General features: G+C 35.1%; 1 protein-coding gene across 1 annotated transcript in view; it reads right to left on the reverse strand.

The window, feature by feature from the left end:
- The window catches only part of LOC139978195 (small ribosomal subunit protein mS27-like), a 61,479-nt gene that overhangs the window by 31,852 nt on the left and 13,763 nt on the right, over positions 1-15,864 (reverse strand). The gene's annotated exons all lie outside the window — the stretch shown is intronic.

The following is a 15,864-nucleotide window of genomic DNA, read 5'->3' on the forward strand; positions in this document are numbered from 1 at the left end:
CCCTCAATCACCAGCCACCACCAGTCAATGGGTTCTTCCATCCAAAGTGACCTTTTTGTCTTTGAAGAATATGAAGTTTATGCCATTGAAATGCTTAGATGTTGGCCCTACAGGCAAAATAACAGTAAGGCAATGGCAGGTGAGAATACCAACTTGTGGTGTTGAAACTTCGCATGCACACAAAGTCAATCTGGTCCTGGGAAAGTTTTGTTAAAACATAATATATAAACAACGAAGCATTTAGCAAACATGAGGGAACCTGATACGTTGATACAGTATATAAACACTTTATTTGCAAGTTGCAAATTGATGTGATGGACTATTTGTTACAAGTAGAGAGCCTTTCGCTAAACTAAAACTTTTACATTGAGGGAAAGTTTGATAACCTTCAATCGGGTAGAGATACACTTTGCATAGTATTAGACAGACTGGTGACGTTATGGTAACGAGATCACGGAATCTTATCTCACGATGAACGATGGTCATAACGAATCATAAAAAGCAGAAGAAGAAGCACCATATCTTTCATGGTTTGGAAAGACCATTATGATGCACTTGGGACATTCCAAATGTTTCAAAAGATCTAACAAAGCACCACAGACAAAGTGACCTTCTTGGAAAGAAGACGAGAGAGCTTAGGTGAGTACAAGTGGGACCTGAAAGTTAGATTTTCCAGAGAGAAGACCAAACTAACCATCAAATAACAAGCTATATTCAGTTTAAGTGTTCAAAAGTCTGGTCAAAAACCTGTTTTTTCAAAGATTTCAGAATTCAAGAGATCATACACAACCAGGCCTCAAAGAGAAGCGAATAATATGGACCGTGTTAAAAGCACAGCCTTCAATTTTGTGAGATTATTATATTTGAAAATCTCCAAATCACTACCTGATCTTGGAATCTGAAAGAAAAAAAAAAAAAATACCCCCAAACGGGGAAAAACCCCAGAGGATGAACATATCCCCAAAAATAAGAGGATACTTGTCCAATATCCATTAATATCAATATCAATATCCATATGGAGGAATTGCTTTAAAGATGGCAAATGTAGATCCTTCTAAGGAAACCTGATAGATTACAAAAGGTGTGACTCTCTGACATGGAATTTCCAAGATGGAATTTTTCCAACATGTAAAGAGCTTCCACACACTTTGGATAATGCAGTCAGATGTGGGGAGACAGGTAAGCGAGGAGTGACGTCAACTTGCCATCACCATTCCGAACAGTGTGATGTCTAACCTCGACAGTTTATTCTTCAATTGCTCACCGCAAGTAATTAAAAATATGCAACTCTCCAGTTAATGAGTTGATTCCAAGGTACTCGTGGATTTACTCATGCACTAACGTATTAAGTTAATATATATAGCTACAGTAGTGCAGTGCGCCACATTAACAGTTCTAGTAATTACTCTTTGTCTTTGATAAAACTGGCAGAATCAATTTGTATGATGTGACATGAAACAGCTTCAAACAGTTTTGTAAAATATTCAATGTGAAGGCCTGGCAAGAGCTTGGGAGTGGGAGGGGGGTGGAGGGAAGTAATGGGAATATATCTCTGATAACAAAGGTCAATAGTTAGGGGGCCTGTGAGAATATGGAGTGACTTGAGAAAACATGAGATAAAGATTTGCATCATATTTGCAAAGGTTAGGATACATGAAGAGTGCAAGGGGTGGGAGGGGTGGGAGGGGGATAGTGACATAGTTGGCCCCAGGACAGCTGTAAAACTGGACTATATCTGGATATCATCTACTCTATTAAGTTACTTTTGGAGACCTAGACGCAAAATACAATTCATATGTTTAAAGGTGAAGTGACAGGGTCTCAAAAACCTAAAGTATTATTACTGAGTCTGTAAGATAATAATGCAGTATATTATTTACGTTTATGCCGACAAGTTTTAAGTGTGGTTATATTAACCATCTCATAGTATGTGTGTTCTTGTATTCTTATTAAAATGTATGCATATCGTGTTGTTTCATGCTCATTTAGTCGCTCACTAATTTTATGTCTTTCCTTCATGGCATGAAAGTGTATTCTACTTTGTTTATTAATAAGGCACTGAAGACTCGCACCAAACCGCGTGCCACCCTCTGGAAAAGTTAACTTTATGTTAATGACTTAATCAGTTACATATGTGTTTAAATATTGTAGAATGAAATGAAATAAACATATAATTTTCACACAGATTTCTTTGTACAACAGTGTTAGAAAGAAGGTTGCTTAAATTATTGAACACTCTCTTCTGAAACAAAGAGTCAAGTTAACTACTGTATATATTCCAAATGTCAGCTTTTCTTTGAATTATTATTCTTCCAAAAGAAGAAACAGATAAATTATCATAGCACACGTTATCTTCTCTTCCACCCTGAGTTTGCTCATGTCATATTTCTTTTTCAATCAAGCTATAAAACTCATTTTGCTACATATACAGTATTTAAGCAGGATTGTGTGAATCACACAGTTTGGCACCCTAATCCATTAAATTTTCATCACGATATATATCTATTAGTTATGTGGATGGAAACACTTCTCTGTGATGTTTCCTATTCAAGTTATTGCAGTCAGACTGGTCATAAATGATGGATGTCTGTAATTTCTTTTTTTTATTAATAATAAAATCAAAAATGTCATGTGGATATTAAGAGCTTAGATTTAATGATTGATTTAAAAGAAAGCAACAAATCTCTATTGCTTTAAGGAAAGAAAAAAAAATCTCCATTGCTTCAAGTTTGTTAAAATTTGTTTAACTTTTAAAATAGGTCAAAAATATTGCAATATATATATATAGAATATTATTAATATATATATATTATTATTAATTAACATTATTAATATATATTATTAATATACATATATCGATATAATTAATATATATATAGAATATTGCAATATATATATATATTAGTGCTGATAGTTATAACCGATTAATCGCCAGCAGTCGAGATGACACTTTGAAAGGTTTGATTAATCACGCTCAAAACCTAAGTTGCGATTACTCGACTACAAGCCAGCACTACACATAGTCTGCCCTAACCTATCAAATACAACACTAAAGCAGTTTGTCAGCAAATATTGCAAGAGTATAAAGATTCTCACAAAGCTACACTAGCACTGTGCTGTGTTAAAAATCGGCAAGCACCTGCTCTCATTACATTCATGCGTTTGCTTGTCAGTATCATACGCTTGTTCTGCAGTACAACATTCAATCCTAGCAATGCTTAATCATTGCGCATAATCGCAAATTTGTAACTTATTAATCTTTTACCATTGCCAAAGTATTTGTCATTTCTTCAAACAGGTTTACAATTTCTTCATTAATAGCCAGGTTCACATTTATCGAATGTCTGATAGAGTGTGTCGATTGCAGTGTACAGTAGTGCAACATGTGCCTGCTATCGCGTTAGGCTAGAGCCTAGCTTAGAACATTGAAGGTCCATCTACAGAAAACGTTTGCATACTAATCATCACACCGCTACAAGGTGTTACATCTATTCATCGTTTGCACGTTTACTTTTATTAGTGCTAGTAGTTGTAGTAGCCTCGTAGATTAATTCGAAAGTTTTTGATTTGAAGGATTTCAAGAAAATGTGGTAGATTGAAAGATGTTCAATTTTTGTTTGGGAGATTATTTAACATGATTCAGACACCACATGTTAAGACACGAAAGAACAAATAATTGACTATAAATGACAGTAATGACGTCATAACTGTAACCGAGTAATCGCAGTTATCGCAAGACGAGCTATCCGATAAATCGACTACAAAAGAAAGAGTCAACTATCAGCAATAATATATATATAATATAATAAATATATATATATTGACAGTTATACAAAGCCAGTTTAAATGCATTCACACACCAGTAGAATCACTGTGGTCGAGTGGTATGGACTTCGGTCTGTGACACAAAGGTGTTTAATGAACTGGCCACAATTATATCGCTGTCCAAAATTTTGACCTCTAGATTGTTTTCAAGATTACCCTTCACCATACAAATGGTACTCGGTTCCACTCTTCAATCATTTTTTCAAACTTCATTTCATTTTGTATCATCTGTCTTTATACAAATACAAACCCTTAAATATGAAAGCAAAAAATCCTTAAACCTTAACCAGGGTGTCATGGCTTTGTATCAAACGTGGCCAGAAAAGGTTAAAGTTGCTGGTTTGACTAAGATAATCATTTCTTAACTTCTTATTGACGAAGTACCAACTCCGCTATTCTAGGTAACTTTTAGTAACTTTTAGTAATGTTTAATCAGATCTGCTTCATATCCAAAATATATGGAATTATGCTAATCATTTGTATTAGAAACAGCTTCCAATGCAATGCGTTAATGTGAAAAATTGTCAAATGATAGTACCATTTTGCGTCTAAATCACTTTACTTGTAGAAATATTCCCAATGGGGAGAGGAAACCCTTCCCCTTAGATCCTTCCCCCATATCAGTGTTATATTTTTTGTCCCCCAAAGAAATATTCCTTTTCCCCTAGTTTTGTCCAAAAGAAAAGCGGTTGTAACTTTTTGGGACAATTGTTTTTTTTCACAACGGACCGAACGAAATTGGTCGTAACTTTCAAAATTCCTGTCGTAACAACCTGACTATAACAAATCGTGTTTTGCATATTTTGATAATTGAAATTGCACTCAAGAGTCATACTGTAAGGTTACCCATGTCTAGCCCACTAGTTTTGACATTATTTGTAATGCAGGGATGGTTTTAATATTATTCGCTAATGAACCAAAACTACAATTATTAGAATTTCAACTTTCAAAGATATCTTGTCGAAATATTATTCCCTTCCCTTCCCTTAATCCTCTCTTTGTTCCTCCACTGTTTATCTCCTACTGTACCTCTCCTCTTCCCCTGTTGGTTTCTTTCTTTCTTCTCTCCATCCCGTGTCTACTAATCCCCTTACATCTATCTCTTTGTGTTCACCATGCTCATTAACCTGTATGTATTCTGTGCATGTTTTTGTCCCTTCTGTTACTGTTACTTGTCATTCAGCCTTTGATGAAGATCCTGCTAGGATCGAAACATCAGGCCAACTTACTTTTACACAAGATAAAATATGGCGTCAAATGCGGCCTAGCCCTAATGTTAATGTTTTAGCTACAGTACTAAAGTGCACAACAGTAATTGTTAACGCAGTACTGTACATGTATCACGTAAGGCACTGCCAAATCACATACACATGTGTATTTTGTAGCATAACTAATTATATATGCCAAACGGGTGGGTTGGGACAGGCTAAAGAACAATATTTAAAGATATTGGCATCGTTATGTTACCAATCCTAGCCTAGCCTAGCCTAGGAGTAGGAGCGCAACAATACAAATGACAGACTGACTATACTTTATACTAATATTGAAAAAACATTGTTGGTAAGTTGAGTTTCTAGTGAATTTTGGGCATAACAATAGTTGACACTGCATTTAGTTTGTACGACGGAACCTTATTTTGGTCTTAAATATTTAATCTGTAGTCTTGAAAAACGTTGTTTTCGACATGAAGCATGAACCTCGGTCTCAATGGTACATCCCTCACAGGCCTATAGGTTTCCTAAATCTGGCCATACTATATAAGCCAAGAGCTACAACTACCAGCAGCACATACAGTAATTAAATGATTGCAGGTTGGATCACTATTCTGCTCCAACGCTCGCTTCCCATCTGAGAGCACTAAGCAAATTTTACTAATCGTAAACCGTTCTAAGTGTTCCCCGCGGTTAGCAGCAGCAAAAGACGAAAGACCAACCCACAAAAGAACGATAAAAACATTTAAAAACAGAAGAGAAACTGAAAAGTAAAGGAAAAAGCCTTCTGACAAATATGAAACTAGACGGAGATGGAAGGTCTTTTATTTGATGTCTAGTGTCATATTTTAACCACAAAGGAGCGGCAAATTTAATGAAGCCAGACAAATTTGACAAGCAAAGGACAGGTGATTGACATATCAAAATTGTAATTAACGAGTGATTTTATAGAAATACGATGTTACTAGATCCCGACTGTCAGAAACTCAAGGTTTAGTTTCGTGTACCTGTCTTCGCGGGAAGCCACGTTCTCTGCAATTTATACCGGGTCACCATATATAGCCATGATTAATCATACGATTGAAAGATTTTTATGTTTCTTCGAATTTATTTCGAGCAGCTGTCCGAGTTGATTTGAAAAATCCGTAAAAGTCACATTGCATATCAAATTCATTAGCTCGGATGTAGTCAATATGTCATGCTACTGTATATTTCAATCATGCATGACGTGAAAAGTAAAAAAATAACAGTGAAAATTTGGAGCTTTTTGCCTTTTTTCTTGCATTATAAGATTAACTGTGATATATAAAATGTAACAAAAGTTTGGTGGATTGAATGGACTCGTTGATGAATTGATGAATACACAGGTCTACTTGGTTGCTAAAAACATAGGAGGGTGTCTTAAAGTGATAGTTCAGTGACAGAAAATGTGACTTTTATATGGAAAAGAAATATATTCCATCTTGTTAAAGCTGAAAACCCATTCTAAATATATATGTTCTCACTATATGGTTGATTGAATGTAATTTATCTTGACTGGTTAAAGCCCTCGATTCTTCCCTGGGTTGGAATAATGCAAAAATTCATCATGCAAATGTTCTTAAAAAAAGCTTTAATTCCACTTTTTATAATGTTCTGGTTGATTGATCTCGACCAATCTTGATAAATTTGGAATCTTTACTTTAGCTGTCAGATAGGTTCTATGTATTAAGAATTTAATAAAATGTAACTGTTTTACCTAGAAATAATATTAATGTTACTATTTCTCTCTGCCTAGAATGAGTTACTGTAAATTGCTGTGATAACATCATTCAATCTGTTGTTGCCAGATGCAAAAACAAAACACCGCAAGATTTCTAAAATTTCACATCATATTTTTTTTAAATTTATTTTACGTAATATTACCATTTTATAATCTCTTGTTTGTTATAACCTCTTATTGTACTTTTATAACCTCCTATTGTTTTTTTTTATATTCTCCTATTGTATTTTTAATAACCTCTTATTGTTTGTTTACTTTTATTGTATTGGTATTTTAGGAAAAATTTTTATTAGGTTATTATTTGTTTTCACTGTATTTATTTCCTTTTTATTGTTTTTTTTTTGTGAAGCGCTTTGATGCTTTTTGTGATTTAGCACTATATAAATTACATATTTATTATATTTTATGATTATGATTATTATTATTATTATTATCTTCATTATGCAAAATGCTATGAGGATGTGGCTTTGACCTAGACACATGTAGAAAATTTCCATCAACTGTTTTTGTAAGCAGTACAACCTCAGCTACCGGAATATCCATGCAATAATTTCAGCAATTGCCACCTTATATTTTGCAAAATTCTTCATTAGTTTGATATAACCGTGGAAGAAATGCACTAAGCTGCTTCAAAGCTGCTGAAGTTTAATTGCTTTGAACCACACATGTGGGGATGGGGGGGGGGGGGGGGTTAACTGGATTTAAAGCACAATACTACAATTGTTTACTGATAAACAAATACTACTTGATATTCAATTTGTGTTACATCAGAAAGTTAATGACTCCCTAATTTATTAATAAATATTAGAATATAAATATAATAAATAATTAATAATTATTTTTTAAATTAATTAATTAATATTAAAAAATTACAACCACAAAGATCTCTTAGTACTATTATTAAAGGGGTACATCCAAATTTCTGTGTGAATATTTAATATGTGGTTTGGTAAGAGTAACTGATTGGGTACAATTGGGTACTGATTGTAATCATACTTGTACTCACACATGTACACATACTGGTACTCATACCTGTACACACGTTTGTACTCACACCTATTATAATCATATTAGTACTCATACTTGTACACATGCTTGTACTCATACATATATACTTATACTTGAAAAACATACTGGTACTCATACCTGTACACACGTTTGTACTCACACCTATTATAATCATATTAGTACTAATACTTGTACACATATTTGTCCTCATACCTGTACTTATACTTGTACACATACTGGTACTCATACCTGTACACACATTAACTCACACCTATAATCATATTAGTACTCATACTTGTACACATGCTTGTACTCATATCTGTACTTATACTTATACACATACTGGTACTCATACCTATAATCATATTAGTACTCATACTTGTACTTATAGTTGTACACATCCTCGTACACAGTTCTGTACTTGTACTTCAATTCTACCATATCATTTATAAACTACACCTCTCATGTATATCCAGAGTGTGCAGGTGACATTGAATACCCCTACTGTGTGTGAAACAAGCATTTCTCGAAAAATCAAAATTCTTGTTTTATGAAGCAATCCTACTGATCTGTATTAGTTACCGTCATATCTTCTCGTAATCTGTCCTGCTTTTATATCATCCACTTATCTTCGCCTGACAACAACATACCTCAAGAGAAAGTATCACAACACTGCAATTAAAATCTAATCATTTGGGTCTTAAAGCAGCAGCCTTTTTGCATATTTTTCAGGGTTTTAGTAGTTTTGGTGAATAGTCTTTTAAAAAAATAAACTCCTAAAGCTGTTTTAAATAGTAATGCGATCGGTTTTGTATCCTTTATCAAGCTTTTTCTACATTTATTACCTCTAGGGCACGAAATGAAAGAAAAAAGAAGAAGAAAGACAAAAACAAAGAGAACTTAGAATAAATGTGATACTTCTAAACGACGACAGTGTCTCCATGCGTCTTTTCCCGTCCAACTCGAGATTACATCACACAGATTTTGTTTTTGGGGCTATGATATATTTTTGAATTCAAAATGCAACAGAGTTAAAAAAGGAGTGTCGCACAGGTTGTCGAGCGATAAGGAAACGTGTTAATAGGTAAACGGATAACAGCGGTCTGAGATGGGTACGATTTCCGGTTTGATTCTTTGACGAGATTGATGAAGGTGACCTACATATTGCATCTACACTCCAGGCCGCCCAAGTCCTACATTTCGAATGATAAAATACGAAAAGCCTTGCTATTCGCTGCGTTCTCAAAACCACCAGCCGTAGACCCTGTCCCCATAGGCGTAGGAGCCCAAGTTGATTGGGACGGGCTGTAACGACTTGCCCAAAGAATATAACAAACAATTTTTGCGCGCTCCGCGCACATTCAACATCGTAATGTGCTTATCATATAGGCATGCATCGGTTATTACATCACATGCCATATGCATACAACCATTTGCCGTGTTATTACCCTTCCATATTGGTTATAATTGTTGGGGATGTCGTTACAATTATAATGATAATAATAATAATATCAGTTTAACCATTGAAAAACACATTGTAAATTATTTTTCTTTCGGTAGATTTCCGAAAAATTCTCAGATATTGCCCGAATTTTCACCAAAAAAAATTGGTTGGAAGGCTCTGAATCTTCTTTCTCCTATATAAATACTATAGTTTCTGTGTAAGAAAAAACACTGCTATACATCTTTGGACTAGTATAGCAGTTTGCCCAAGTTTTGCATATATGCATATTGTGATGCTACACTGGATGTGTACATAGTTAAATTTTGAAGGCTCTCAATTTTCTTCCCCTATATAAATACTATAGTTTCTGTGTTAAAAAAAAAAACATGCTATATGTCTTTGGACTTGCATAGCAAATCGCCCAGTTTTGCATACATGCATTTTATGATGCATTATGAGATAATTTAATCCCTGCCATACCAAGACAGACCCCGTTATTTGTATTGGACTAGAAAGAAAAGGCTCATTTAGACAGAATTAGCTTTTGAAACTTTTAAAATGTTGAAACAGAAAGTGTGTTCGCGTAGGTGTTAGCTTCTGTCGTCCCTGCTTGTTCTCCGGCATAAAATTGTGGACCTTGCCACCTTTTTCTTCTGAAAGGTAACACAACAATTTTGTTATGTCACATTCTGTAGTTACATCACACAAACTTCTTTTCTGTTCTTCTTTGCTTTGTCTTCTTCTCCTTTATTTTGTCCTTTTTACATTTATTTCTTGTTTAAGTCGGGCTAGTGGGCAATTGCGATGGAGTCCTAAAATTGACAGTGTGTATTGATCTGCCCTCACCAGTACAATACAACATGCCTTCGCTAATGTTGTCTAATTTTCCAAAGCTGTCTACAAAATTTGACATCTGAACGTGTATTTCTGTATTACTCCCTTTGAAGCTTTTAAACAGAAAATTCCCAAATCGAGAGCCGGAAATTTCTCTAAATCCGGAGGAAACTTTCCCCCGAGAGATGTACAAAATCAATGGGGACAAACCTCAAACAATTTAAACTACGGAATTCTAAGGGTTTAGAAAAAAAAGCGAAAAGATAAAGGAGTTTTCAAAAGAAAGGAGGAAAATAAAAATAGTAAGTAAAAAGACAAGCCATATAGAAATTTTATTAAAGAAAGCTAAAAACAAAATATTCGACTCTAAAAGGCTCGTCAGCCAGATATTTCAAACGAAAAGCAGATGTTAATCAGTCCACACGCCTTTAATTATTTAAATCGTCTTGAGGATTTCTTTGATGAATGCAAGAGATTTACTGAAAGAGAGTTGTGACACGTGCAAGGGATTTGTCGGACTGCATTTCCAAACGGATTGGGGACGGAAGAAAAAACAGAAAAGAAACTAGGCCTCAAAGATTAAACGAAATTATTCATGCTTCATAAAAGTTGCAAAAGGTCAATAGGCAAAATCTGATATTTTTGACAGAATACTTTTGAATCACCGGTCGGAAATGTATCCAGAAAAAAAAAATCTACAAAGCCAAACTGTTTTATGAGGATGCAGATCGGTGGGGATGAAGAAAAAACCCAGTAAGTAAAAAAGAAGAAGAAAGGAGAATGCAAAACAGAAATAAAAAAAAAATAAGAAAAAAAACTTAATGTAAAAACTCAACTTTAACTGAGCAAAATTTGCATAATTTACAATATATGCTAGATGAATGGAAAGTTAAGAGATGTTTCAAAAGGAAATGCAAGGGAGAGAATCTTGCTCACAGGAACATCTCAACTCAAAGGAGAATCCAGAAGGTATGAGATATGTGTTCCTTTAAGATATGTGATAAAATCTTACCCTAACAGCTGAGCAAAACAAAATGTTCTTGTTATGACGTAGTTAATCAAAGGTATTTACTTTGCATCTAGATATATTAACTTTATACTAAATGCTGCAAGAAATCAAGGATATTTTGTTCTAACTTAGAGATAGAGAAGATTACTGTGAAAAAAAAACACTAAATACCAATTAATTCTTTTAATTGTAAAGTAAAGGCATTTATTTCAAATTTGTTTTTTTCGTTAAGAGAATTTCTTTTTGTGGAAACTTATTTTGTAATAGATTTTCCAAATGTTATTGAATTAAACCTAGAAATGAATTGTCATATTTACTTAAAATATATATATCTGAAAATGTATCTTAACAATTCCCCCTTTTCCCCATTTTTAATAGTATTGTCCGATTAAGAGAAAACACAGAATGCAAAAATGCATTGTGGTTTCGATGATGTAACATGATTAAATTTCTTCATGAATCTGATGTAATGTATAGTGAGGGTGTACAATGTACTTGATCTTAGTACTACAGTGAAAAGCATTGTGATGTGACAATCAATAAATTAACAATGACACAGGCTGTCCTGAAATGACCATGAGGCATCGACCTCAATAACAGGCTTCTTGTACTAAATGTAATAGATTCATCAACATACTAAATATGAAATCTGTCATTATTGTGTTGAATTATTGTGTAAAACATGGTTTTCACAATTTGACCTCCACCAAAAACAATAGGGGTCTTGTACTCAATAAAGTACTTCTACACACTAAATATAAGGTCTACCCTTCTCGAGATATTTTGTTTACAAGGCTTTCACAATTTGACCCCTGGTGACCCCAAATGACCTTTGACCTCCACCAAGAACTATAGGCTCCTTGTACTCCATGTGGTACTTCTCCAAACCACATAAGAAGTTGGTCCAACTTTCCCTTCTTGAGATATCATGTTTACAAGCTGTGCATCACAAACGCCCACACACATACTGTACGCCATCATGAATGCAAAGGTTACGATTATTATCGAAACCCAAAAGGAGTCTTGCCCAGATGTGCAACTTGTGCGGGTCGAATCTCGTGATAACTCGGCGTTATTTACTCATAGATGTAAGCAATAAATCTAAAAGGTTGCACTGTCGTAATAACCTCAGCAGCACAACAATACACATTCTTTATGCTAATTTGGTGAAGTATAGTGCACTTTACAGATTAATGATAAATGGATGATTAGGGGAACCCTCTTAGATGTTCTTGGTTTATATTATTTAAGAGCTACTTTGCAGATACAGCTTGTTTTTTATGGTTAAAGCATATATATATATATAAATATATATATATATATACATATATATATAGTTTTAAATTATTATATGGATATATTTTAGACTAGTGATACCATATTTGGAATATATGCGTGTGAAAGATGAACCTATTAGGCAATTACAATTCTAAGTAATGAGGGAAAATACAGGAAATGTTCGTTGTTTGAAAACATAACTTTCCTCACTTTCAGAAGAAGGTATTTCCAAACAAACATTTAACACTATAATAATCTTGACAAACCTAGTCTGTCTTTGCATTAGCATATCTGGTAAGGGGGAGGGGGGTATGAAGGGGGTATGAATGGGGGATGTGAATGGGAAGGTGTGAATGGGGATTATGAGGGTGTGAATGTGGAGGATAAGTGTGAGGGGATGTGTATGAAGGGGAAGGCAATGACTGCCGTCGCAAGAACCTTGCTGGATCAGCACTGCCGTATTAAACAAGGTTGCTAACTATAAGGGCGATCCTGACGATGGCCTGAGATCCATCCTTTGTGACCAGATGCGTCTTCTTTCAAAAGACGTAATGATACTTAGTTCTTTATTCGGTAAAAGAACCCCTAACTTATGCATTAGCTAAGATATCAAAACGTGAGCTTTCTGATCCACACCCTTTTGGTCACGAAGACCGGCTTCCTCGAGGAATTAGGGTATGCAGCAGCAACAAGTGTTTAAAATTACCTAGCAACGGGGGGAGGGGGGGACATTTTAAATTTGTGATGCATAGCAAGAAAAACAAACATCCAACTTGATATGCAGAAGCAGTAATGCAGAGTACATTAACCAAAAATCGTTTAAAAGGGCCTCCAAATTTGCATAGACATCTTTCCTTCACAGATTTTATGCATTAGAGTGCATGTGTGTGTTGTATAATTTACCACTAGCCGTACATAGTAATTTAAACTATGAATGTCAGATCAACAGATTATAAAAAAAACAAGAAAGTCGGTCACTTCTGGTCACTTGACAGCAGTGTAAAAATATCAAATAAAATAAGTATGTATGAAGATGTGTGTTTAATAAGAGTAAATACCCCCCTCTCTCCCCCCCCCCCCGCCCTCCTCTTAATGCTACGTGTATTAAGTTTCGGATGCACCTGTATTTCCACTAAGCACCTTTCTTACATTCTGTTGTAATGACTATGAGACACCTTATTTGTAATCATCTGGCTAATATATTGACCTAAGTTCTGCACAGACACAGCGTAAATACTCTCTTGCAATCCAATACTCGACGACGTGGGAGTGTTCTCTCCGATTTATTTCTTTTATTTACTTACTTATTATAAAGTTTGCCGGCTAACAGTTACAGTTAGTGTCTGTTTGTTCGGGGCTGAAGTATAAACTGAAACCAACCTGCATTCGTTTCACTAGGTCACACCTTAGGGCAGCAGCTTTTTTGTACTCTGACCTAGCCTAAACAAGCATTTTTATTTTAAATGAACAAACGACGAAAAAAAACTGACTCGGAAATTATAAAAAATATTAAATACTTAAAATGTCCGACTTCCTTGTGAAATTCTTTCCCTGCTGTTTCTGGGTTGCATCGAACAAAGGAAACTGGGGCGTTATCCCTGGATTTACGCACCCCTGGCAGAGAACTTGCTACAGTATATAAGGGAATCACCACCAACCAAGGGCTGGATGACTCAGTTGGTTAGGTCACGTCTTTGAATTCCTTTCTAGCCATAACTTTCTTTGCTCCTTTCCAAGTAATATTTCGAATTAGATTGAAATTGATCAAACTAAGACACCCTCCTACATATGCCCCACAAAGTGAAGGGTCAACAGGCTAGCGATTAATAAACATTTCATCTGTTTATCAATATATACTTTTTTTTATATCGCACTGATGTCCCTCTTACCATTATCAATTACAGGTCAGAAGCAAAATCACAAACTTTGCCCAATAAAAATTTCTTGATAATTACTTCATTCATTTAACTCAAGTTTTGCAATGAATGTTCACTCGTCATGATTTTCGACTGCAAACTGTATACGAGGTTAGTGTATTGAATACCATCGAGAAAATTATCAAAATAAACTTCATAGAATAATATTTTGGGAAAATATTTGTAAACCAAAGCACTACTACTGCTCATACTAAGAAAAAAGGATTGATTGCTAGGGAAACATGCAATTTGGTTTACTAATGGAATTCATGAGTAACACGTTCAGCCCAGAAGGCACGGAAACGATAAATTGGATGATGCGAGGGAAAAACGGATATGTTTCAAACAATTCTTAAGTTCATCTGGCCGTCATCTCACTGATTCGCATGAATTCGTTCCGTTCCATTTCAATTTTAGTAATTACACGCTCTATTAAATAAAATGACATTAAAATAATATTTTTGAGGTATCAAATTTTGGTTGCAGCGGCCGAGCATGGTAATGACATGCTAAGACCTCTTCTTCAAAGAACATCTTCGCAACCAATTTTCCAGTGAAGCTTTCTGGTTTCATCTTGAAAAATAACACAACTATAAATTGTCACTTTTCTTGGACACAAAATCAGCATTGCAAATGGAAGGAAACCTAGCAATTTTGCAAACTAAAATAACAATTTTGTTCAGTTTCGCATAATGTCCCACATCGCAGCTTTTGAGTTTACATCACATTCTGTCGGCCTCGTAGTGGACCAATGAGGAAAGGAAAAGTTTACTAAGCATTGCCCTAGACCAGGGTTTCCCTAACTTTATCCCCCCACGAACCCCCTGTGGATGTCAGAGGTGTCCACAAACCCCCAACTTTTCGAGACACAATCTGAGTCATTATTATACTATAATATGCAAAACAGTGCTTCGTAAAGATCAAGTACATAGTGTAATATTGTAATGAAAAAAACAAAAGATGAACAAATATTTATTTGGAAACTTCAAAAGCAGATCAGCTCTTTAACTTCACGACGTACTGTCATGGGTACACCAACTTCACCAAAGTCATGCGGCCTGTGTCTGTTTCATAATTTGATTATTTATCACATACTGTACACTGTATGGTACTACTTCGGCAACATATGTGTATGGAACGCGAAAGGAGTTTGTCGATAGGTACGACTTTTGTACATTACTAAATTATATGATATATCAGATTTTAGTTCAACAAAAAGTACTCTAGTTTTGACTTTCAGAAATGTCTCACAAACCCTCTGGGATGGACTCACGCACCTCCTGGGGGTTCATGCACCCCAGTTAGGGAACCCCGGCCCTAGGCAATCTAAGCCCCCTTCATCCTCCATCCTACCCCTTTGGTCCTAGACTATAACAAATTTAGAGTAAGGTAGCCAAGCCAGAGGGAAAATAAGTCTAGCCTATCAATGACAGTCAAACAGGATCTTTCTGCCCTCTTAATATGTGTATGGCTGTATTTCCCGCTCCCGTTTTCATCTTCTCTGCATACGAAAACGGGATGGAAAGGGGAATATTTACGACCATCAGTACAACGACACGATCCTTAACATTGGTTGT

This window comes from Apostichopus japonicus, chromosome 13, assembly GCF_037975245.1.
Source record: "Apostichopus japonicus isolate 1M-3 chromosome 13, ASM3797524v1, whole genome shotgun sequence".
Lineage (NCBI taxonomy): Eukaryota > Metazoa > Echinodermata > Holothuroidea > Aspidochirotida > Stichopodidae > Apostichopus > Apostichopus japonicus.